The sequence below is a fragment of the Pongo abelii genome, chromosome 17 (assembly GCF_028885655.2).
Source record: "Pongo abelii isolate AG06213 chromosome 17, NHGRI_mPonAbe1-v2.0_pri, whole genome shotgun sequence".
In the NCBI taxonomy this organism is placed as follows: domain Eukaryota; kingdom Metazoa; phylum Chordata; class Mammalia; order Primates; family Hominidae; genus Pongo; species Pongo abelii.
In genome coordinates this window covers 16,352,799-16,375,152 of record NC_072002.2, presented here as the reverse complement: position 1 = coordinate 16,375,152, position 22,354 = coordinate 16,352,799, and the positions used below count along the sequence as shown (strand labels likewise).

The 22,354-nt window shown below is 43.6% G+C and overlaps 1 protein-coding gene and 1 pseudogene across 1 annotated transcript in view; both read left to right on the top strand.

Moving 5' to 3' along the window:
• LOC129053902 (protein FRG1B-like) overlaps window positions 1-22,354 on the top strand; it is a 255,490-nt gene that overhangs the window by 22,675 nt on the left and 210,461 nt on the right. The gene's annotated exons all lie outside the window — the stretch shown is intronic.
• On the top strand, window positions 15,904-16,601 carry LOC129057176 (mucin-19-like; annotated as a pseudogene).

Below are 22,354 nucleotides of genomic sequence, written 5' to 3'. Positions count from 1 at the left end.
TCCATTCACAGGGCTTTTCTTTCTCTCTGTTTCTGTCTCCATTTCAGATATTTACTCACCCTTTTTCTCTTTTTCACTATGTCTCCCGTGGTCTTAATGAGAGTGTACCACATAAGATTCCCTCATTAAAAGTGATGAATTGAGTGGCTTTTCGTATAGTTGTTGTTGTGCACATTCAATTTTAATTCACAATCCATTTTGGAACATTTTATTTCCCCCTACCAGAGAAAAACCCTGTAAGCATTAGTCATTCCTCATTCTGTCTCAAAACCTCTCCCCGATGCTCAGCCCTAGGTAACAACTGCATAGAGCGCTCAAACCTTTCTCCATAGATTTGCATGATCTGGACATTGCCTATAAACAATATGTGAGCTTTTATGACTGACTTTGCACTTAGCACAATATTTTCAAGGTTCATCCACATTGTAGCATTATCCAGAGTGAGAAACCATTTTTTTTTTTTTTTTTAGTAACACCAGGTGTTTTCTCCCGCCTTCCTTCTTTCCTTCCTCCTATTTCTCTCCTACTCTTTCTGCCTTCTCTCTTTTATATTCCTTGGGTGCATCCTACATTCTGTGTTGTTTTGGGAAGTCCTAGACAGTTGCAGGAAAATTGTGTTATTGTTTTTATTTACCGGTATCTCTCTTTCATGTTTCTCCATCAATTGTAAACATCTATTGGTTTCTCCCAAGTCACTAAGTATATTGTAATTAGTTACACCTGTTTTTCTTTATACAGCTGTTTCTGGAGTATAGGGTTACATACTGATAAACCCAGTGTCAGTCAAAAACGCATCTAATATCCCAATAAACCCATAGTAGTGTTGAAAAATCATAAATCAAACCATCATAAGTCAGGCTTTGTCCGTGGTTATGGGTTTCATCTATACCGTTGTACTCAATAATGCTGTACACCTTTAAAAATGGCAAACTGGTAAAGAAGGGATAATACTAGCATTTTAAAATTCAGTTGTTACAGGGATTCCACATAATATTTTGTCATTTATATGAGGGAGGATGAGGACTGAAAGTTCGTCTTGGGTCTTGAAACAGATTCATGGGCACACATTTTAAAGCGATTGGTCCTCAGTTCTGCAGGTTAAGAAACTCCAATTTATTGATTTCCCAGGGTAATGAGAAAATGCCGTGAGTGATATATAACATCCACCACATTCACAGGAAATGCTCTCCTGGATCAAAAACTGATCTGGTCATTGAATTATGATGGGGAACTCATAAGGATTCCATGGAGAAAGTAATATTCAAGTTGGGTCATGAATTCTGAGTAAAAGTTTAAAAACAAAGGGGAGGGTGGCCTTACAGACAGAACAATTGCAGCAAAGTCAGAGACTAGTAGAAATGGAAGACCGGGCTGGAAATTAGGACAGTTCATATTCAAGCAAAAAGGAGTGGGTTTGTGAACAAATGCCTTGAAGCTTTGGATGCCGTGGAGCCCTTGACAGTTTTTGAGAATGTATCAAAACAATTAAATAGTCTATTTGGAACTGAGAGTCCTGGAACTTCTAGGATGTAATTTTTGAACGATAATTAAAATGGAGTAACAAAGGAATGTGTTATCACTCTAATTGACAACTCTTGTTATGGCACAGAAAAAGATATGTCTATCTTGGCAACAGAATTGTATCCCAGAAAATATCTAATATATAATATATAGAGTAATGTAGTAAGTGATCAAAATAGTATTTCAATCTATACGGAAAGAATAAATTTTTCAGGAAATAATGTTGACATAACTCGACAAACATTTGTAGAATCAGAAAATAAGATCTTCCTTTCATAACACACACAGGGATTAAAAACAATAGAGGCATTAGAAGTGAATATAGACATGTGTTTATTGGGAGTCAGGGTAACGAAAGTCTTTATGATCCTACAGGAAAATACACAATCCAGAATAAAAAGACAGATAAATTTAGACAAATCAAGGTGTTTTTAATTTAAACTTCTTTACCGTATAACATTTCAAACTTGGGAATAATTAATCATTTATAACAGAGTCAATACCATTAGTTTAGACAGAATTTAAAATAAATGAATGAAGAAAGTGGGCAAAGGATATAAACAGAAACTTCACCACCATTGATATATCAACGTCTGTTCAACATTTCCATGATCAACGAAAAACAGTCAATAATAAGACAGCATGATCAGTCTACCAAATCGTGATAAAATTAAGAAAATGATTATTTCTAGTTTAGCTACACTGTAATTGGAAGTATAAGTTTACTGGAGGACAAGGTAGTATGGGATCTAAAAACTAAATTATCCTAGGCAACCATTACAAATGATTTCATGATGTAGTGAAAATCTATCTACAATATACGATCTGTGATTGAAAAAAAAATGGTTACAAGCTATTATGGGCCATTTGCTAGGGGGGATTTAAAATATATATATATATAGACTCACGAACATCAGAAAATAAATAAGCGAAGATATTAATAGTGTGTTCACGTGTGCTAGGATTACGTAAGACTTTAAATTCGTTAGACTATTTTTCTTTCTTTATGTTGAATATGCACACCTTTTGAAATAAACCTTTCAAAGTAATTTACATCAAAACAACCAGTAATACTGCATATGCAATGGTGATGGATATGGATTTTTTTGAGAATATTGTAAGGTTTTCTTCAACACGAATATGTCAGGAGTGAGTAAAGACGTCCTAAAAATACAAAAAAATTAGCGGGGCGCATTGGTGGGGGCCTGTAATCCCAGCTACTTGGGAGGCTAAGGCAGGAGAATCGCTTGAACCCGGGAGGCGGAGGTTGCAGTGAGCCGAGATCGCGCCACTGCACTCTAGCCTGGTCCACAGAGTGAGACTGCATCTCAAAAAAAAAAAAAAAGAAAGAAAGAAAGAAAGAGAGAGAGAAGAAATGAAAAAAGGAAGGAAGGAAGGTGTGGTGGTTCCGAAACCCGAACATACGACCACAGGACAACATGGAGGGCCACCTCTCTTTTCTGAGTAGTGGGGGGCACTCGAGGGGGCGCTCATTTATGGACCTATGTTGACCCTAATTCAGACCTCCTGGTGGAGGGTTCTGGGAAATGTCCGACCGTCTGGAGTCACTGACTTCCGCTTCCGTCAGGCACCCCACTGAGCTCATCTCAGAAAATGCTGAAGTACTCTGGGAAACACTTACATTTACGAGTTTATTATAAAGGATATTGCAGAAATTTCAGAAAAAAAGATTCATAGGGCAAGGTATGCGAAGAGATGCACTACCTTCCAGGAAGTTGTATCCAGAAGCTTTCTAAACCCAGTCTTTTGAGGATTTATGGAGGCTTCATTACATAGGCATGATGGGTTAAACCATAGGCTATTGGTGATCAAATCCACCTGCAGCCTCTCTCCCCTTCCTGGAAATTGGGGTTGAGGCTGAAAATCACAGCTCTCTAATCCTTCCTTGGCCTTTCTGGTTAACAGCCCTATCCTGAAGCTACGTAGGGGTGACCAGCCATCAGCAAACTCATTAGCATATATCCAAAGGAAAAACACTTATCCTTTGAATATTGTTAAAACTTTAGGAGTTGTATGCCAGGAAACAAGGATGAAGACCAAATATATATGTTACATATACATACATAATATTGGTCTAAAATCTTTTCAGAAAAGTCGGCAATATTGGCTATATTTAAAAATGTGCATGACCTTGAAATGATTGCATATCTAGGAATTGATACAAAGACTCTTCCAGGTAAGCTTATAAAAATACATATGAGGGCCAGACGCGATGGCTCACACCTGTAATCTCGGCATTTTGGGAGGTCAAGGCACGTGGGTCACAAGGCCAAGAGATCGAGACCATCCGGGCCAACATCGTGAAACCCTGTCTCTACTAAAAATACAAAAATAGTGAAGCATGGTGGCGAACGCCTGTAATCCCAACTACTTGGGAGACTGAGGCAGCAGAATCACCTGAACCTGGGAGGCGGAGGTTGCAGTGAGCCAAGATCACAGGCCACTGCATTCCAGCCTGTGTGAAAGAGCAAGACTCCATCTCAAAACAAAAACAAACAAACAAAAAACCCTGCTCTTATTAATCTTTTTAATTTTTTTCCATCAGGCGAACAATTATGGCATTATATTATGTGAATTTTTCCAGGTAGGACATATTGTCCATGCCCACCACTTTTTTTTTTTTTTGAGAGAGGATCTCACCCTGTCATCCAGGCTTTAGTGCAATGGTCGGATCAGAGCCTCAAGTGATCCTCAGCCTCTTGAGTAGCAGGAACTACAGCTGTGCACCACTGCACCTGATAATTTTCTTTTAAATTTTTTGTGGAGTTGAGGTCTTCCTATGTTGCCCAGGCTTGTCTCAAACTCCTGGGCTCAAGTGATCCTCCTGCCTTGGACTTCCAAAATGCTGGGATTACAGGTGTGAGCCATCTCTCCCTGCCTCTTCATCCTCTTATAAGCTTATTCCTTTGTATTCCCCTTGCTATTTACTCGTTGTTTCTTTCTGTTTAGGTATTCATCTTATTTGTGAACTCTTTGTGTGTATTTTTTCTAGGTTTTGATTTTTTTTCTTCTGTTATATGTATTAAGAAGAAATTTACTTTCAACCTGTTGATTGACATTTATTTTCATGGTGATATGTTTTAGAAAGTACTATTTCTTAATAAGATGAATTATATTGCTAAATGTAATAATGATGAATTTCCATACCTTACTGCTGTACTGTAATAATTTTATTGATGGATTTTATTTGCAGCTTTTCATAAAATTTTGCAGTTCTATTCATTTAGACATTTTCCTTTAGTTTTCTGGCTTTTTTTGCTTTTTGTTGTTGTTGTTGTTGTTCTGTTATGGTACAATTTTGTTATCAAGATTATACTCCTCTCCAACCAGCCCCAGATTTTACAACAGTCGAACCCGCACAGCCAGACAACACACAGAAATTCAGAGTCCTCACTGCACTCCTCCCCTATGTGTCCCATCTCTTCACTCCCAGCCCTCGGGGACACTCCCACGTTTCCCAGTGACTCTCCAGAGCTCCCCACATTTCTCTGCCAGTCAGCCTCCCACACCCAGGAAACCCCTGGAAACTCAGGGTCCTTGCAGGGCTCCTTCTCCATGTCTCCCAACTCTTTACTCCAGGCCCTCAGCTACTCTCCCATTATCCCAAGGTTTCTGCAACACTCAGCCCCTCACACCTGGGGGTCACAGACAAACTCACAGATCTCAGTGCCCTCCTCAATCTGTGCTCCTCGGCTATGTCTCCCATCTATGCATCCCCATTTCTCTGAGATTCTCCAGTGTCTCCCTGATCCTCTCCAACCACAACCAGGTTTCTCCTAAGGCCAGCCCCTAACACAGAGAAGTCACCTGGAAACTCACAGACCTCACTGTGCTCCTCTTCCACCTATCTGACCTTTGGACTGCCATTCCTTAGGGTCTCTTCCGTGTCTCCCAGCTACTGTTCAACCATCCCCAGTTTTCTGCAAGAGTCAGACCCCAGCACCCAGGAGACCCCCTAGAAATTCACAGAGCTCACCAAATTCTTCCCCAGTGACCTCCATCTCCATGGCAGCAGGCCCCACATATGCCCTGGGTGGCCCACACCCATCTTCTTTTACACTCAGACCCTCCCAGGGCCTCACAGTCACTCCTGGTTATCATCATTCAGCTCGAAGTCCTTGCCAGCCTCCTAGCCAACTTGATGCAGTTACCTGGCCATTGCTTCACATTCCTGCCCAGGGCCGCACACCCAGACACAGAAGAGCCCCTCCCACATTCCAGCCTCACAAACAGACCTGTCTTTCTACTTGCTACTGTCACACACTTGCTGGCCAACATCACCACCCGGGCTATAGTCACCCCTCAGCTGTGCAGCGGGATCCTCCTGCCTGCCGACATGGCTGCTGGCGCCCATGCCAGCACGAACCCCCAGCCTGTCTGTGTCCCTGCGGGCGACACCACTGGCGACATCGCTCACATGACCCTCTTTCCTGGCAGTGACACGATTGGTGTGAACCCCCGTTCTCCGATCTCTGATGTATACATATGACCATTTTCCCTGCGCTCGACTTCTTCCATTCACAGGCCTCATTGTCTCTCTTTCAGCCTCCACTTCACACATGTACTCATCCTCTTTCCCTGTGTCTGCCCCTGTCTCCATGTGGATGCTCTGGATAAGATTCACCCGTTTAAGGGGATGAATTGTATGGCCTTTAGTATATTCATAATTGTGCACAGTCCATTTTAAATCACAATAATATTACAACATTTTCATCAACCCCCTAAGAAAATCCCTGTAAACATTAGTCACTCCTCTTTCTATCTCCAGGCCCCAACCCCAACCGGTCCTGGGGTGAGGTGGGTCCCTCAACTGGGATCTCTGCTCCACTTGGTCTTTTTCTTTTTGAGACAGAGTGCAGATAGAGTGGAGCTCCCTATGGAGCTGTGACCTAGGTCCACAGGGGCCTTAAAGGGTTCCAGCAGAGGCGAGTCCTAGGTTCCCTGTCCCATGGCTGGCCCCTGAGGCTTGCTTCACCTGCCAGCTCTTTCCACAAAGACATCAGGATGGCAAACCCAACCCAGCCCCCTCCCAGGGAAAGGGGATTAATATCAGGGCCCATGCCCATCCTGGCCTTTTCAGTAACTGTTTAAGTCGTGAATAGGTTAGGCCAGAATGTGCTGCTGTGGCCCCTGGGATCACATCCCTGGAGGGAACTTGCCTGGGGTTGAGAACTGAAGGGCCAGGCTGGACAGCCCACTTGGGGTTCAGTGAGCCGAGACTTAGTTTTCAGCTTAGTTCCCTCTGCCACTCCTGGGGCACTTGGGCTTGTCTAGAGCAAGCATTGAGAATGGCATACAGCATACATTCTGAGCTGTCAGGTGGGCGCCAAAGGGTGAGCATGAGGCATCACGGGGGTTGGAGCCATCAGAAGGCCCTCAGGTCAGCCCAGAGCCAGGCCAGCCTCCGTACCTGGAGCTGCAGGGTGGGCGCTGTGCAGTGGGCTGGTCAGAGTGGACTGAGAAGCCAGTCAGGGAGGGGCTTTCTTTGCCCATTTTCCTGCGGTGCAAATCAAGTCCTCAAGGCCACAAGCCAGGTGAGGCAGAAACACTGGGCTGAGGCATCGCCTTCTCTCCTCTTTGGCTCACATAGGCCCCTGACTTTCCTGGGCTTCCCTGAAAGTGAGAGAAGATCCCTCTTCTTGTGAGGGTGGACACAGAAGTCACCAGTCACGTGTGGTGAGGAGGGCTGAGGCACCCCCAGAGTCTTTGCAGGGCAGCACCCTCTACTTGCTGGCTGGACTGGGAGGCCAGGCTGGGACATTGTAGGAACTGCGGTCACCAGTCCCCGCTATGCCTCGAATCTGTCTCCAGCCTGCAACATTGGGCCAGCTCAGGCTCTGCCACCAGCTCCCCACATCGTCGTCCCTCAGAGCCCTAGGGTGGGTTCCCCCTACCTAGTGTCTCTGGCCCCTGCTCTCCACTCTCAGGCCTGAGAATCACCTAGCCCCCACACCTGTGTCTTCCTGAAGGCGTGGGTGTTGAGACTGCTGGCACAGAAGTCACAGCTTAGTTACATGTGTGTCCCAGATTTGCTTAATCAATGGAGCAGTGAACCCGCAGCTTCTGGGGTACAGTCTCCTGCATTTCATGGGTCAGGTAGACAGACTGCTTCCCCTTCACCCCCAGGTGTGCGCACACACAGTCATCTCCACCTGCAATCCAGTCCCACCTGAAACTGCACGCTCTGCAACAGAGGCCTGTGCACGACCTCGCTGTGCACCCAGCAGGGGCTGCCCTCCGTCCCTCCCTCTCCCCTAATGTCCCTGCCTCCCAGCCCCACGACCCACAGGAGAAGCCAGTCCCCTAGCCCAGGGAGCCAGGGTGGGTGCGGCCTGGGGACTGGGCGTGGCAAGCTGGCCCATAGGGTCGTCCCTAGCACCTGCCAGAGCGCGTAAGAGGGAGCCGAGGCTGCAGCGCCGTGTGGGCAGTGAGCTCCCTGGAGACCCATGCAGCGGGTCAGGTGCCAGCGGCCCCCAGGTCTGGGCGCCGGGCCTGGCCACCAGGGTGAGGCTTCCCGCTCTGGAGAGTTTATGGCCCCTGTCATCGGACGGCTCCGCAGCCGCCAGGGAGGGACTGAAGGGACCGCGGCTGCGACAGGCTGCTGCGCCAGGCAGCCCTGGACCGCCGCTTCCGCCACTAAGCCACCCTCCCGGCCCAGGTGACCAGTCGCCCTACCCAGGGAGCATCGCCCTCCTTCACCGGGGCCCGAGCCTGGCGTGGGGGTTGCAGGCCGGCGCCACAGCCTGTGGACACCCCGACCTCTGCCCCTGGGAGCGCCCGTAACGCCAGGTGGGAATGCTGTCGCAGGCCGTGGTGCAGCAGCCCCGCTGGAGGGCAGGGTCCGGCTGGGCCTCGGGGTCCTGGCAGAGACCGCGGCGAGCGCAGGAGCAGGTGCACTGGCCGCTGCACAGGCGCCGCCAGGTTCCCAGACACCGCGAGCGCGCCCCCTGGTGGCAGCCGGCTCCGGAGATGCGGGAGGGCTGTGCCCAGTCCCCAGCCAGGCGGCAGCACGAAGCTCCTTCCCAGCTTGGGAGAGTGGGCGTGGCCCAGCAGCCGAAGTGCCTCACTAGTGAAAAAGCTGGGGTTGCAGCTGCCACGGGGGGAGGTGTGGGGGCCTAGGGGGCTCTGCCTGGACCTTCTGGGTGTCCTCCTGCGACCTCAGGTTCCTCACCTGTCTCAGAGAACTGATGGGCTGCTATGGCAGGGTTGTTTGGGGATTAAGCCAGATAGTCCTAGTAAAGCCCCATTAGCACCCCCTGGCCTCTGGATTTTTTTTTTTTCTGGCTTTCTTACGAAACTTTCCGGAATGCGTCCAGGTGTTGAATCAGGAAGGCTGGACACCCTCCCTTGGCGCTGTGGTTCCTTCTAGACGCCCCCTCTTCTTAGGCTCTTTCCAAGCGCACACCCGGCAACATGTGCTCTACCCAAGAGCGCTTCACAGATATTCCTGCGGGTCTAAAACCAGAACGCTTTCTTCCCTGACCCCTGCCCTCATATCACCCCAACCCCAAGTCTTTTGGCAGAGCCGGCTACAGAGTCGAGTGTCAGTTTAATGCTTTGTCCCTAAGGTCTCCCGAGGGCTGTTAGAACGGCCTTAGGGTTACGATTCGGGTTCAGGTGCGCCCCCCCTGCGCCTGAGCCGGCGCTGTGCGCGCGCGCCCCCCCCCACCCCCCCCGCGCCTGCGCCGGCGCTGTGCGCCCCCCTCTGCGCCTGCGCCGGCGCTGTGCGCCCCCCCCCCCCCCTTTGCGCCTGCGCCGGCGCTGCGTTCTCCTCAGCACACACCCGGAGAGCATCGCCAGGGCGGAGCTGAGCTCTCCTGTGCACAGGCTTCGGAGATACAGCGAAGGCAGATCAGTGTTCTCCTCAGCATAGACCCGGGCGGACGGGGGCACCGCGAGGACGGAGCTGCGTTCTGCTCAGCACAGACCCAAGGGACACCGCGAAGGCAGAGCAGCTTTCTCCTCAGCACAGACTTTGGGGGCACTGCCTCGCTTTGGGACAACTCGGGGCCGCATCGACGGTGAATAAAATCCTTCCTGTTTGCAGCCCAGTATAATCAGGGTCAGAGACCAGTTAGAAGGGTTCAGTGTGGAAAACGGGAAACCAAAAGCCCCTCTGAATCCTGCCCACTGAGGTACTCCCCAGCCAAGATGAGGCGGCCGCAGTGCGAGATCCACACCTCTGCCTCGGAAGACAAATGCAGTATTCCTAATGCAGACATGACACCCAAAATATAACACCCCCATTGCTCATGTAACAAGCACCTGTAATGCTAATGCACTGTCTCAATACAAAAATATTAATATAAGATCCGAAATTCCCTCGCTGCCTTGCAGTCCTAAGACAGTGATCATAACAGTCAACTTTGACATAGTCAATACAAACGTAGTAACAAACCTAGGATTAAGGTTGGCGTCAGGGTTAGGGGTTAAGTTTAGGGTTAGGGGTTGGAGATAGGGGTTGGGGTCAGAGTTAGGGGTTAGGAGTCAATGTTTAGAGTTACGGGTTAAGAGAGGTTAGGGGTTAGGCATTAGGGATTATGGTTGGGTGAGGGTGAGGGTGAGGGTTGTGGTTAGGGGTTAGGGTTAGGGGTTAGGGTTAGGGGTTAGGGGTTAGAGGTTAGGGTTAGGGTCAGGGGTTAGGGGTCAGCGTCAGGTGTTAGGGGTCAGGGTCAGGGTTCCCACTCTGTGGGTTGTCTATTTACTCTGCTGACTGTTCCCTTTGCCATGCAAAAGCTTTTTAGTTTAATTAAGTCCCAGCTATTTGTATTTGTTTTTATTGCATTTGCATTTGGGTTCTTGGTCATGAAATCCTTGTCTATGCCAATATCTAGAAGGGTCTATCCAGTGTTATCTTCTAGAATTTTTATAGTTCAGGAATTAGGTTTAAGTTCTTAATCCATCTTGAGTAGATTTTTGTATAAGGTGAGAGATGAGAATGCAGTTTTATTCCCCTACATTTGACTCTCCAATTATCCCAACATCATATGTTGAAAAGGGTGTTCTTTCCCCACTTTATGTTTTTGTTTACTTTGTCGAAGATCAGTTGGCTGTAAGTATTTGGGTTAATTTCTGGGTTCTCTCTTCTGTTCCATTGGTCTATGTGCCTATTTTTAAGCCAGTACCATGTAGTTTTGGTAACTATGGCTTTAATGTACAGTTCAAAATTAGGTAGTGTGATGCCTTCAGGTTTTTTTTTTTTTTTTTTTTTTTTTTTTTTTTTTTTTGCTTAGCCTTGGTTTGGCTACATGGCTCTCTTTTGGTTCCATATTAATTTTAGAATTGTTTTTATAATTCTGTGAAGAATGATGGTGGTATTCAGATGGGGATTGCATTGAATTTGTTGATTGCCTTTAACAGAATGGTAGTTTTCACAATATTGGTTGCACCCATCCATGAGCATGGGGATGGGTTTCCATTTGTTTGTGTGATCTATGATTTCTTTTCTTTCTTTTTTTTTTTTTTTTTTTCAGAGGGAGTTTCGCTCTTGTCGCTGAGGTGGGAGTGCAATGGTGTGACCTCGACTCACTACAATTTCTGCCTCCCGGGTTCAAGTGATTCTCCTGCTTCAACTTCCCAAGTAGCTGGGATTATAGGCATGCGCCACTGTGCTTGACTCCATCTATGATTTCTTTCAGCAGTGTTTTGTAATTTTTATTGTAGAGGTCTTTTGATTCCTTTGCTAGATATATTCCTACATTTTTTTTTTTGTTTGTTTGATTTTTTGCAGCTATTGTAAAAGGGGTTGTGTTCTTGATGTGATTCTCTGCTTGGTAGCTGTTGATGTATAGAAGAGCTACTGATTTGTGTCCATTAATCTTGTATCTGGAAACTTTGCTGAATTCTTTTATCACTTCTAGGAGCTTTCTAGAGGAGTCCGTAGGGTTTTCAAGGCGAAAGATCATATCGTCAGCAACCAGTGACAGTTTGACTTCCTCTTTACCGATTTGGATTTCCTCTATTTCCTTCTTTTGTCTGATTTCTCTGGCTAGGAATTCCAGTACTATGTTGAAGAGGAGTCATGAGAGTAGGCTCCTCGTCTTGTTCCAGTTCTCAAAGGAAATGCTTTCACCTTTTCCCCATTCAGTATTATGTTGGCTGTGGGTTTGTCATAGATGGCTTTTATTACCTTAAGCTATGTCCCTTGTATGCCTATTTTGCTGAGAGCTTTAATCATAAAGCAATGCTAGATTTTGTCGAATGCTTTTTCTGCATCTGTTGATACAATCATGTTGTTTTTCTTTGAATTCTGTTTATTTGGTGTATCGCATTTATTGGCTTGCATATGTTAAACCATTCCTGTATCACTTGTACGAAACCCACTTGATCATGGTGGATTATCTTTTTGATATGTTGTTGGATTCAGTTAGATAGTATTTTGTTAAGGATTTTGGCATCTGCGTTCATCAAGGATATTAGTCTGTAGTTTTCTTTTTTGGTTATGTCCTTTCATGGTTTTGGCATTAGGGTGATGCTGGCTTCATAGAATGAATCAAGGAAGGTTTCTTTTTTCTCTGTCTTGTGGAATAGTGTGAAAAGATTGGTATCATTTCTTCTTTGAATGAAAGAAGACATTCTTTGAATGTCTGGTAGAATTCTGCTGTGAATCTCTCTGGTCCTCGGCTTTTTCTGTTGGTAATTTTAAAATTATCATTTCAATCTTGCTGCTTGCTTTATTGGTCTGCTTGGGGTATCTAATTCTTCCAGATTTAAGCTAGGAGGGTTGTATTTTTCCAGGAATTTATCCAACTTTTCTAGGTTTTCTAGTTTATGTGCCAAAAGGTGTTTATAGTACCCTTGAATAATCTTTAATATTTCAGTGGTTTCATTTGTAATATTCCCTGTTTCATTTGTTAGTGAGGTTACTTGGATTTCCTCTCTCCTTTTCTTGGTTAATCTTGCTAATGGTCTATCAGTTTTATTTATCTTTTCAAATAACCAACTTCTTGTTTAATTTATGTTTTGTATTTTTTTGTTGTTGTTGTTGTGTCAATTTCATTTAGTTCTGCTCTGATCTTGGTTATTTCCTTTGTTTGCTGGGATTGGGTTTGACTTGTACCTGCTTCTCTAGTTCCCTGAGATGTGAACTTAGATTGTCTGTTTGTACTTTTTCAGAGTTTTTGACGTAGGTGTTTAGGGCTAGAAACTTTCCTCTTAGCACTGCGTTTGCTGTATCCCAGAGGTCTTGATAGGTTGTGTCATCAAGTTCGAAGAAATTTTTTACATTTTACATTTCCATCTTGATTTCGTTTTTCACCCAATGCTCATTCTGTGAGGAACCACCAAATTGTTTTTCACAGCAAGTGCATCATTTTCTATTCCTAGCAGCCAGTTCATGAGGGCTCCAATTTCTCCACCTCCTTAGCAACATTGATTTCCTGTGTCATTGTTATGAAAGCCCTACTAGTGGATGCAAAGTGGCATTTCATTTGGGTTTTGTCTTGCATTTTATTAATGAATAACGGTGTTTAGCATCTTTTCTTGTCCTTCTTAGACATTTGTGTATCTTCTTTGGAGAAATGTCTATTCAAGTCCATTGCCTATTTTTTTATTGAGATGTTAGAAATTCTGTTGTTGAAATGTGGGATATTAAGCTTTTATCAGATACACATTTTGATTTTATAAGATACATATTTTCTCACATACTATGGGTAGTCTTTTTACTCCCTTGATAGTATCCTTTGATGCATAATGGGTTTTTATTTTGGTTAAATCTAATTTACATGTATTTTCTTTTGTTATGTGTGCTTTTCTGTCATATTTCAAAATACACTTAAAACTCAAAGGTCATAAAGATTTACCTTGTATTTTCTTCTAAGAGTTACATATTTTTAGTCCTTACATTTAAGTCTTTTATTAATTTATAATTAATTTTTGTATATACTGCAAGGTAGGGGTCCAATTTCTTTCTTGTGCACTTACATTCAGCTGTTGAAGAGACTGTTCTTTCCTCCCTTGACTAGACTTGGCCACCTTGTTGAACAGTCATTGACCATATATGTGAGGACTAATTTGTAGTATCTCAAATCTGTTCTGTTCTATTGGTCTAAAAGTCTATTGGTCTTATGCCGGTACCACATTCTCTTGATGACTGTAGATTTGTAGTAGGCTGTGAAACTGAAAAATGTGAGTTTTCCAATATTCTTTTTCAAGATTGTTTTGAATGTCAGATCCTTTGAATTTTTGTGTGAATTTTAGAGCGAGTTTCTTTGTTTCTGCACAAATGCCTTTGGAATTTTGATGGTATTGCATTGAATCTGTAGATTACTTTAGATGGTATTGTCATCTTAACAATATTGTCTTACAACCCGTGAATGCAGAATGTCTTTCCAGTTATTTCCACACTCTTTATTTTTTTCCAGCAAAGTTTTGTGTGTACCATGATGGTTAGATTTCTGCCTGAATAATTTATTCTTTGATGCTATTATAAATGGAATTTTTAAAATGTTTTCATAGTTCTTTACAACTATATGGAAATATAGCTCATTTGCCTATGTTTGTTTTGCATCCTGCCTCTTTTATTAGTTATAATCGGTTTTGTGTTTTGTTTGGAGCTTTATACCCATAAGATCATGTGTAGATATAATTTTACTTCTATTTTTTATTTCTAATTTCGATGCCTTTTATTTCTTTGTCTTGCCTAATTGCTCTGGCTAGAACTGCCAGTGCTACATTGAACAGAAGTGGCAAATGCACCATCCTTGTCTTGTTCCAGATGTTAGGAAAACAGCTTTCACTGTTTCATCATTGATCACGATATTAACTGTTGGTTTTTTATACATCCCATTGTCATGTTGCAGAAGTTCCCTTCCATGCGTAGTTTATTGAGTATTTTTATTATAAAAGGGTGTTGTATTTCATCAATGTTTTTTCTGCACCAATGGAAATAATCACTTGCTTATTCCTTTTCCTGTTACGGTTTATTACACTGATTGATTTTTTATATGGTGAGCCACCCTTGCATTTTGGGGATAAATCTCACAGGGTGATAATTTACAATCCTTTGATTATACAGTATTGCTGCTAGTATTTTGTTAGTATTGCTAGTATTTTGCTGAGATTTTTGCTTATATATTCATAAGGGATATTGTGCTGTAGTTCTCCTTTTTGTGCTCTCTTTGGCTTTGGGGTAAGGATAATGCTGTTATCAAAAAATGAATTATCAAGTATTCCTTCTTCATATATTTTGTCAGAAGAGTTTGAGAAGAAATGGTATTAATTCTTCTTTAAATGTTAGGTTGACTCAACAGTTAATGCAGCTATTTGGTCATAAATGTTTCTTTGTTAATCGCTTTCCATTACTAATACAATCTCCTAGGTTATAGGTCTATTCAGATTTTCTCTTTCTTCTTGAGCCACTTTGGTAGTTTGTGTCTTTCTAGCGATTCATCCATTTCATCCAGGGCCCCTAATTTTTTGTTAGACAGTTGTTCACAGTATACTCCTGTAATCCTTTTGCATTTCTGTGAAGCTGGTAGTAATGGCTCTGCTTTCATTTATTGTTTTAAAAATTAGTCTTCCATGTTTTGCTCAGTCAATATAGTGAAAGGCTTGATCTTTCAAAGAATCTGTGTTCATTCTACTGCTCTCCAACCTTCTATTTTATTGATTTATGCTCTAATTATGTTGTTTATTATTTCTTTCCTTCTGCTAGCTTTGCATTCAGTCTTTTTTTGTTTTCTTCCACTGCCTTTAGGTATAGAGTGAGGATATTGATTTGAGATTTTTTCTTAAATGTAGTTGTTTATATCCATATATTTTCTACTTTCACTGTATTCAATAAGTTTTGTTATGTTTTGTTTTTATTTTAATTTGTCTCAAGATATTTTATAATGTTGCTTGTGATTTATTTTTTCACTCACTGGTAGTTGAAGACTGTATTGTTTAATTACCACATTTTTGTGAATTTTCCAGTTTTCACTTATTTATCTTTTGTTTCTTCCATTGTGGTTGTAAATTATATTTTGTATGATTTCAAACTTTTAAAAATTATTAGGACATATTTTGTGGATGAAGATATGGCCTATCCTAGAGAAAGTTCCATATACACTTGAAAAGAATGTATATTCTGCTGTTGTTGGATGGACAGTCCTGTATATGTGTATTAGCTCTCAGTGGCTTATAATGTTGTTTAAGTCTTGTATTTCTCATGAAGCTTCTGTCTGGTTTTTCTATCCATTAATTAAAATGAGATATTGAAGTGTCCAACTGTGACTGTTAATTCTTTCAGCTTTACTGAGGTGTAATAGAGAAATAAAAATTGTACATGTGATGCGTTTATATGCACATTCTGAAATTATTACTAAAATGAAGTCAATGAACATGTTAATTACCTCACAGAATAGTTACCTTTTTGTGTGCATGCGTGGGATAAGAAAACTTAACTCTATCCCCTGTGACTGCAGAGTGGCCATTCCAGCTGCTCCAGGCTCCAGCAGAGGAAGACCGGGGCAGTTGACACCACCAGGGGGGCCCTCAGGCATGGCGCGCATGCATTCCAGAGGCCACCCATACCATGCTCTGCCTCCTGGCCGCCCAAGCTGCAGTCTCCCTCTGTGTGCAGGCAGCAGCTGCCTGGCAACCCCCGAGCCCGCTCGCACTCCCAGCCTCGCAGAACCAGGGCCTGGTGTACCAGTGGCTGTGGTCAAGCCAGGCATTCTGCCCGGCGGCGGCTGCACAGGAGCGAGAACTGAGAACCCGCCACTCAGCCCCACACGGGGTGACTGCCGAGTGCCCATGGCAGCAGCCCCGATCTCCCTCAGGTGGAGGAGTGGTTGGCAGGCACGGCCTGGGGGGCCTCAGGCTGGGAACGCTGGCGATCCCGAGGCCGACCAGGCCATGCACCTCCAGCCCCCTGGGCACCCAAGCTGCAGCTGCCTTCTGTGTGCAGGCAGCAGCCTCCAGGTAACTCCTGAGCCCGCCGACACTCCCCACATCTCGGAGACACGACCAGATGTTACTGTGGCTGCGGCCAAGCCAGGCGGTCTGCCCTGCAGCAGCTGCACGAGGGCAGGAAGCGGCCCTCTGTCCCATCTCTGGTGGCTGCAGAGGGCCCCTGACTAGAGGTCTCGAGCTCTGACAGAGGAGGAGCTGGCCGGGGTAGGGTCCGGCTTGACCATTTGGAATTACAATACACTTCACCCAACAACCACAGAACATACAGTGGAGTATCATCTGTGTGCAGATGAGTATACTGCTCAAAGCGATTTACAGATTCAATGCTTTTCCTATCAAACCACTAATGTCATTTTTCACAAAATAGAAAACATTTAAAACTTTTATGAAACCTAAAAGGAGTCTGAATAGCCAAGCCAAAGCAATACTAAAGCAAGACATAAGCTAGAGACATCATATTACATGACTTCAAACTATAATAGAAGACTATAGTAATCAAAACAACCTGGTACTGTTAGTAAAACAGACACATAGACCAATGGAACAGACTAGAGTACTAGAAACTAAGTCCACATGCCTGCAACCATCACATCTTTAACAAAGTTGACAAAAGTAAGCAATGGGAAAAAGACTTTTTATTTAATAAATAATGCGGGGATAACTGCCTAGTCACATGCAGTAGAGTAAAACTAGACCCCCATATTTCACCAAATACAAAAATTAGCTTAAGATGGATTAAAGAGTTAAATTGAAAATCTCAAGCTATAAAATGCCTAGAAAAATACCTAGGAAATACTTTTCTTGATAATGGCCTTGGCAAATAATTTATGGCTTAGTCCTCAAAAGCAATTGCAACTAAAACAAAAATTGACAAGTGGGATTTAATTAAACTGAAAAACTTTTGCATAACAAGAGAAACTATCAAAGTAGTAAAGAGATAACCCACAGAATGAAAGAAAATATTCACAAACTACACATCTAACAGAGGTCTATTATTCAGAACCTATAAGGAACTTAAACAAATCAACAAGCAAGCAGCAAGTAACTCCATTAAAAAGTGGGCAACAGCACATGAACAGACACTTCTCAAAAGAGGACATACACACAAGCACCCAACAAACATATGGAAAAGTGCTCATCATCACTATTAGAGAAATGCAAATCAAAACCGAAATGAAATACCATTTCACACCAGTCACAATGGCTTTTTTTTGAAAAGTCAAAAGAAAAACACATATCAGTGATGATTTAGAGAATAGAGAACACTCATACACTTTCTGAAGGAATGTAAATTAGTTCAGCCACTGTGGAAAGCAGGTTTGGAATTTCTTAAAGAACTGAGAGTTGAACTACCATTCAACCCAGTAACCCCATTACTGGGTATATATCCGAAAGAAAATAAATATCTACCAAAAAGACACATGTAGCCATATTTTTATCACAGCACTATTCACTATCACAAAGACATAGACTTAACCCAGGCGTCCAGCAGTGGTAATCTGGATAAAGACTCATGGAATACTATACAGCCATAAAAAATTATGTCATTTGAAGCAACATGGATGCATTGTTTCTAGCAAGCTAATGCAAAAGCAAAAACAAAATACCTCATGTTCTCTCTCATAATTGGGAGCTAAATGCTGGGTACAGATGGTCATAATACAGAGGGGCAGGAGGGGCCGGGACTGGTGGCTCACGCCTGTAATCCCAACACTTTGGGAGGCCAAGGTGAGCGGATCACCCGAGGTCAGGAGTTTGAGACCAGCTTGGCCAATGTGGTGAAACCCCGCCTCTAATGGAAACAGAAAAATTAACTGGGCATGGTGGCTGGCGCCTGTAATCCCAGCTACTCGGGGGTCTGAGGCAGAGAGTCGCTTGAATCCGGGGGGCGGAGGTTGTAGTGAGCCAAGATCGCGCCACATCACTCCAGCCTGGGAGACGGAGCAAAACTCTGTCTCAAAAACCAACAAAGAAACAAACAAACAAACAAAAAACAAAGAGGGAGGAGGGAGGGAATACAGATTGATTAAAACTATCGATTGGTTAGTGTCCTCTCTACCTTGGTAATGAATTCATTCACTTAATTCAAAATTCATCCATTCAATTCATAATTCAGTTCCCCCTGAGAAAAAAATATTCACTTGTCATTAAAATCTCTCTGTATCTTACTGATTTCAGATTGAATTTAAATTTCACCTTAATAATAGAAACAAAAGAACTAGTTAAACTGACAAAAACTAATAAACGTTTGCTCAAATTTACTGACAGAGTCGTGGGTTCTTCATATAATAGTAACATTCTACCAGTTTTAAGTAAAATAAATAAGGAAACAATCTTAATTCCATCGCCTACCGGGAGGGACGTGCCCCCGCTCCCAGGTGAGTGGGACCCTGCGCTCTGGGCGGGTTGCGCCGCAGCCTCTGGCACCTCTTGTTGGCAGCCTCGCCATTGCAGGCACAGGGCAGGCATTGGGGGGCGGGAAGCTAGCCAGGCCCAGGAGATTCCTTTGCCAGGGGCTGGGCAGGTGCAGAGAGGGGTGGAGCGGTGATGCCCGGGGCGAGGGAGCCTCCAGCTCTGGACGGTTCGCCGCCTCTGCCTCAGGAGAGCGCTGCAGGAGCTGGGTGGGGAAGGGGAGGGACGAGGGGACGCAGGCCAAGCCACGTGGCCCCTTAGACCTGGATGATGCAGGAGGGGCTGTGGGAGACCAGAGAGGACCCAGAGCAAAAACCGGGAACTGATACCTCTGGCTGAATATTTGTCCTCTTGCGGAAGTTTGAAAGTCAGTTATTTCATTAAAGTTTAATTTTATTATAAAAATAACAACTATTAAAAATTCCCTGTAGACACTGGAATGATAAATTTTGGTACAGTTTCAGCATAACAATCTTTGGAGATTTTAGATATTCTAATTATTCAAATTGCGGCCATGCTTCAAAATATATGCCGTATATTTTTATGGCATCCACCCCTGTGTCCCTGTGTCCCGCATCTGCCTCTGTGTCCCTGCTGGCTCAGGACACGAGCTTCTTCCTCCTTCCGCAGACTCGGATCAAGCTGTCCTCCCTCCGGCGCCTGAGGCAGTCATGGGGACAGCCTGCCCTCGAATAGCCCGAGAAAGCCCGGCCTGTGCCCTGTGCTCGGCGTGCTGTCCTGGCTCGTGCCCCTCAGAGCCCCTCACAAAGCAGTGTGACAGGTGTGGAAGGACCCAGCACCAGGCAGCGGTGAGCGGATGGATGCTCCAGGGATGTGGGGCTGCTGGCAGCCAAGAACCCAATGCCAAATTCCATGGCATAATTTTGGATATTTTTCCCTTATATTTTTGTGTAAGGCTTTCAGACTTACACATTTTGAGTTTTTAAAAAAATATAGAATAAACTACAATTCTGACTTCCATACTTTACCTGTTGATAGCAAGTCTTCATAAAGTTTTTTGTTAAAGGGGGCTATTCCCTCTCCATAAGTTGGCCTTTGCACCCTTGTTGAAGATCATTTTGACCATATGTACAAGGCTTTTGTGGAGAGAGGTGTCTCTATTATTTACTATCTCCACGTCTTGATTTAATACATTTCTTTTTAGATTTTCTCCTTTTTACTTTTTGAGACAGGTTCTCTGTCATCCATGCTGGGGTGCACTGGTGCGACCGTGGCTCACTGCAGCCTTGCTCTCCCAGGCTTAAGCAATCCTCTCACCTCAGCCTCTGGAATAGCTGAGACTACAGGTTCATGTCACATTGCCAGCTTAATTTTAATTTTTATTTTAATAGCGATGGGTGTTCTCACTATGATGCCCAGTGTGGTTTGAACTCCTGGGTTCAAGGAATCCTCCTACCTCAGCCTCACAAAGTGCTGAGGTTACACGTGTAAGTCATAGAACCTGGCCTCAAAATACCACATTTGAAAAGCGTTCAACAGCACTGCAATTAGTTTTTGATTTAAAAATTGTGAGGGCTCCCCACTTGACATTCTTTTACAAGTTTAATTGGCTATTTTCAGTCTTGAGATTTCATAGGTTTTAGAATTTTGTATTTCTGCAAGTAAATATTGTTATGATTTATATAGCTATTGCATTTAATCTGTTGTTGATTTCATTAGTATAGACTAAAGAAAATTGTTTTCTAATTTATGAATATGGGATATCTTTTCAATTATCTAATCTATAAACATAGAATATCTTCCCCATTGTTTGTGACTTTTCTTCAGCAACATCTTACAACTTCTAGCATACTAGTCTTACATCTCTTTGCTTGTTTATTCCAAAGTATATTCTTCTTAATGCTGTTTTCAATGGAATTTTAAAAACTTGGATTGTACATTGTAATGAAGAGAACCACTTAATTTTGTATTCTGCAATTTTGCTAAATGCAACTATTAGCTCTAACAGGTATTGTTTTCAGCATATAGGATTTTTTGTATCTAACATCATATCATAAGTAACAGGTAATTTTACTTCTTCCTTTAGAATGTGGATCTTTTCTTTCTTTCGTTGCCTAGTTGTTTTGCCAGGACCTTCACTGCTATTTTTGAATAGATGTGGCAACAGTGAATATCTTGCCTTATTATTAATCTTAGAGGATAAACTTTCCACACTTCAGAATTCAGTATAATATTAGCGATGATTGTTTCTGTTTTCTTGGTTTTGTTGTTGTTTTTGTTTTTTTGAGATAGGATCTTGCTCTGTCACCCAGGCTGGAGTGCAGTGGCATGATCTGGGCTCACTGCAACCTTCACCTCCCGAGTTCAAGCTGTTCTCATGCCTCAGCCTCCCTGATAGCTGGGACAGCAGGCATACACCACAACGTCCAGCTAATGTTAACATTTTTTGTAGAGAGAGGGATTCACCATGTTTGTCAGGCTGGTCTGGAACTCCTGACCTAAAATCATCTACCCCCCTCAGCCACCCAAACTTTTGAGGCTATAGGCATGAGCTGTTGAACCCAGTTGGTGATGAGTTATTTACATATCTTTTGTTATGTTAGTTTCCTTTTATTTCTAGTTTATTGAGTGTTTTTTTATCTTGAAAAGATGATTAATATTGTCAATTGACTTTTTTGCATTATTTGAGATGATTGTGTGGTTTATATCTTTTACTCTGTTAATATGATATATTAAATTGATTGATTTAAACTCTTATTCCAATATGGCCAAATAGGAAGAGCTCTGGTCTGCAGCTCCCAGTGTGATCAATGGAAGATGGGTGATTTCTGCATTTCCAACTGAGGTACCTGATTCATCTCATTGGGACTGGTTGGACAGTGAGTTCATCCCATGGAGGGTGAGCTGAAGCAGGGGAGGGCGTCAACTCACCCAGTAAGTGCAACGGGTTTGGGGGGTTTTACTTTCCTAGCCAAGGGAAGGCATGACAGACAGTACCTGGAAAAACAAGACACTCTCACCCAAATACTGCACTTTTCACACAGTCTTAGCACTTGGCAGACCAGGAGATACTCTCCTGTGCCTGGTTCATTGGGTCCCACACCCATACAGCCTTGCTCACTGCTAGCACAGCAGTCTGAGATTAACCTTCATGCTGCAGGTATGTGGAGCTGAATCCGCAATTTTTGAGGCTTCAGTAGGCAAACAAAGTGGCCAGGAAGCTTGAAAGGGTAGAGCCATTCACAGCTCAGCAAAGCCTACTGCCTTTATAAACTCCACCTCTGTGGGAAGGGCATAGCTGAATAAAAGGTAGCAGAAACTTCTGCAGACTTAAACATCCCATCTGACAGCTCTGAAGAGAGCAGTGGTTCTCCTGGCATGATGTTTGAGCTCTGAGAATGGACATACTGCCTCCTCAAGTGGGTCCCTGAACCCCATGTAGCCTAACTAGGAGACACCTCTTAGTAAGGGCCAACAGACACCTCATACAGGTGAGAGACCCTCTTCAATGAAGCTTCCAGGGAAGGATCAAGCAGCAGTATTT